Source organism: Ipomoea nil, unplaced genomic scaffold (genome assembly GCF_001879475.1).
Source record: "Ipomoea nil cultivar Tokyo-kokei standard unplaced genomic scaffold, Asagao_1.1 scaffold3314, whole genome shotgun sequence".
Classification (NCBI taxonomy): domain Eukaryota; kingdom Viridiplantae; phylum Streptophyta; class Magnoliopsida; order Solanales; family Convolvulaceae; genus Ipomoea; species Ipomoea nil.
The window spans coordinates 675373-679287 of record NW_017619742.1 but is presented as its reverse complement, the minus strand read 5'-3'; the positions used below and the strand labels follow the sequence as shown (position 1 = coordinate 679287).

The window sequence follows — 3915 nt, the reverse complement described above, 5'->3', positions numbered from 1 at the left end:
CGAATTGCACCCAATAATGCAATTAGGCCATTGAACTTTAAAAAGCTACAATTGGATCCCTGAACTAGCCCAATTTATAAGTTTTGGCATGCAAACTGCTACAATTGGATCCCTGAACTAGCCCAATTTATAAGTTTTGGCATGCAAACTGAGCCAAGCAGGCGAGCAGCAACAACACACACATGATTTTCCCCTATTTCCCTCCATAACACTTCAAACCTTCTCAAAGGGGTTGGTGAATAAAAGGGGGTAAAAGGTGAGTTAGCTTGCCAATGTGGGACACTTGAATAAGGACAAAACTTGCACAAGGCACCCAAAAGCCTTTGTCCTATTAAATGTTTCCCAACACTAACAATATAAATTAAGGGTTAAAAGTATTTTTTATTATAAGCTACAATGTAATTTTTCAGATAATTTTTACCTTCTCAACACTCTTAGTTTGATGTGATACCCATTCCTCTGGAGTGAATGCTTTTACTGATATGCTATCTGCCCATATCTCAGTTTGGGTATTATTGCACTGTGGGATCAGAAGGGGTACGTAAAGATGAATTAAAATCTTAAAACTAAGAGTTAAACCATTCATAAAATTAAAGAAATTGGGTTAATTAATATGAAAACACACCTCAAAATGTAATTCACTAGGGCCAGAAACATTAGCAACAAAACCACCCTTAAACATGGACCAACAACCAGATCTAGCTACAACCCAAGCTGCATACACTTTGCCTGTTGCTGTTTTAAACTTGGCTGCTACATCAGCTTCACCTTCACTTAACTGTATCCAACCTACAATAAAGAAATTCAACATAGAAATAATTATTTTAAAATATTATGAGAGTTTTTTTTTTGAAAGTATATTATGAGAGTTTAATTATAGGTAAAATCGCATTTTTTTGTCCTCAAGTTGCACTCATAGTATAGACTTAGTCTCGGTATTATATGCGTGACCATATTGTGCAAAGTGACAATTTTAGTCACTAAATGAGCAAATCAGCCACTTTATTAAGTGAAAAAAATAGTTCAGAATGAAAAAAATCGCTACTTTGAACATAACTTGGACGTTAAAATGATCACACATCTAATTCATTGACTAACAAGTCTCTACCATGTGTATAGTTGAAGGAACAAAAACGCAATTCTCCCATAATTATATATATCCACAAGCTAGGGTGAAAATTTGTACCTGAAACAATGTAGTGATTATCTTTCACCAAATCAAACTTTTGAGAAAAACCATCTCCTGCTTCTTTTCGATTGGAAGCAATGATGAAGTTGTTTCCATTCTTGGAAACTCCCACCGTTAGGTTTACATCAATATTTCCGAAACCAAACAAGCCATTCAACCCATGTCTCACCTCTGGATTCACCATTATCCCTCCATTGTACTGAGGTTTGAGAGGATTTTCCAAGCACTGTATACAAACAACAAAACCAAGATGTTTTACTTATATAATATTAGCACAAAATTGCTACAAATTATAATGTTTCAAGTGATAAAAATAGTGACACGCGGAAGTTGCCTCATTAGAGAAGCTGTAGTCATAGTCTTCCGCGCGAACTTGAAACCCTGCATCGTACATTACAGGTTATTACTAATTACTGAAGTTATTTAGTCTTCATTAATTACAAATAATGTAACTAGATTATAATCACCAGTAATCTAATATATATAACAAAAGTGTGACGACAACGCAAAAAAAAAAAAAAAAAAAAAAAAACCTATAACAAAGATTACACATAAAATCCATTTAAGCGGCTTTCCTCCTTTAAAAAGCATCATGTCTAAGAGCCCACCTGCACCATTAAATTGATCAAATTCACAAAAGCAGCTAAGGTTACAAACATTTATAAATTTCATATTATGCGTGTAAAAGAGTTGTGTGCAAATGTTGGCTATACAAAACTTTAAAGGTGTGTGTACCTTAAAAGTTTTCAAGGCACTACAAGGTGACAAAAAAAACATATGATTTGTGTTGAAATGAAGCCAATATATAGTGTCAAAGTTTTCCACCTTCGATATGCCTTTCATTTCGTTTCTAAATTGATAATATTTATTTCCCCTTTTGCTTTTAGCAAGAGTCAATCAAAATTTGGTAAATTAATTTAAAAGTTAGCCATTTAAACATCAATATTTCTTCCATATATCATTTTTACTGATCTCATGCCATTTTCAATTAGAGTAGCGTTCAAATCTTCCCAATAGGCCTTTATTTTTGTTTTTAAATTGCTAATATTTAGTAAGTCAATCAAAATTTGGTAAGCTAATTTAAAAGTTTGTTATTTAAACATCAATATTCATTCTAGGTATCATTTTGATCTGCTAGCTAGTTTCTTAATTAGGGATTATTATTTCCCTAGTTTCTTAATTAGGGAGGTGTTTAATCCAAAAAAAAAAAAATTAGAGATGTGAATTTCAATTTACATTTAGATTCTTATATTGTTGATTGTGTTTTGATTGTTAGTTTCGTATAATTGTGAAGATTATAATATATAGTTGTGTTATTGTGAAGAATATATTGTATAATTTATTGTGTTGGTTTTGCAAAATTTTTTATAGGATTTAAAAAAAAAAAGAGGTTTTTAAAATAATTAATTTATTTTAGAATTTTTTTATAATAAAAAAAAAGTATCCGCGACCGTACCTTAGTTGGAAGGGTCGCGGATACCTAATTAAGAGAGAGAGACCAGGATTATGTGGTCTAATGGTATCCGGGTTGGACTTCCATTTAGAAGGTTGTGATTCGAGCTTCAGTGGAGACGTTATTGGCTCTTTGTGTTTCAGTAGGTTGAGAAAGTATATGAACAGATACTACATTCTAATAGAGCTAGTAGCATTCAAAAGAGAGAGAGAGAGAGAGAGAAAGAATTCGTGACCAACGACCGCGGATGCTCAACATATAGGAGGTTGTGGATTTAAGATCCAAAGGATGCGATATTGACTCTTTGTACTTCAATAGAAAGTCAGTAATACTCAAAAAAAAAAAAAAAGTTATGTAATAATGGAGAAGGGCCAGAAACATTAGCAAACTAGCTACTCTACATGCATTTCATTCCTCAGCTCTATGCAAATTGATCCCATTTAAGCATATATAATAAGAGCAAGCTCAATCCAAAACCAATTCTAGCTACTCAATGATTAGAGATTTAAAGTAAAAGCACAATAAAATTGCATGTAATAAAAGCTCAAGTGAAATAGAAAAACTTGAAATGAAATTAATTAAAGGAACTGAAATGGAATTGAAGAAAATTAAATATGACAATATTTGTTAATTATTGATCTACAAAGTGGAATTTGCAAGAGTTTATGAACTAGACTCACGAGAGAAAGTACTCCATTAGTACTATGCTAAAACCAACAAAAGATCCCTTAAGTCACAGGATAATTATTGTCACTTAAAAACAATCAGATCAGAATAGGTTTTTGTTGGGCAGTGAGATGGTTCGGAGAGCTGAGTTCAGCATCCTGCCATCAAAACGTGGCGCTAATGTTGTGCATGTATGAAGAAATAAATGATTGATCCTTTAGCCTATTTGAGATTTATAACATTATGATTTTGAAAAATGGGTCAAGCTTGGTTTGTGGGTTGGTAGGGCTGGACTGAGTTTTTCCTCCTATACAAAGTATTTTTTGCATGCTTAGCTTGGCTTGTGGGTTGGATTGCTATGAATGTCTTTTTACTTCCTAAAGGGCTTTGCGGGGAGATTAAGCGGATGATGAACTCTTTTTTGTAGGGGTGTGAGCAGCGAAGGGAAAAGGGAATTAGATGGAGTACTTGGGGCGATCTTTGTAAACTGAAGAAGTTTGGTGATATGGGGTTTAGGGCAGTGAGAGATATAAATATGGCAATGTTGGAAAAGCAAAGGTGTAAATTCCTAACCGATCCAAATGCTCTGCAAAGGCTGGCTATACAA

General features: G+C 33.4%; 1 long non-coding RNA gene across 1 annotated transcript; it reads right to left on the bottom strand.

Moving 5' to 3' along the window:
- Window positions 1-442: 442 nt before the first annotated feature.
- Window positions 443-3390, bottom strand: LOC109169516. Its single transcript, XR_002052242.1, has 4 exons — window positions 3380-3390; window positions 1165-1167; window positions 626-729; window positions 443-520 (listed from the first exon to the last, which is right to left on the bottom strand). It is a non-coding gene; the product is annotated as an uncharacterized LOC109169516 (long non-coding RNA).
- Window positions 3391-3915: the final 525 nt, after the last annotated feature.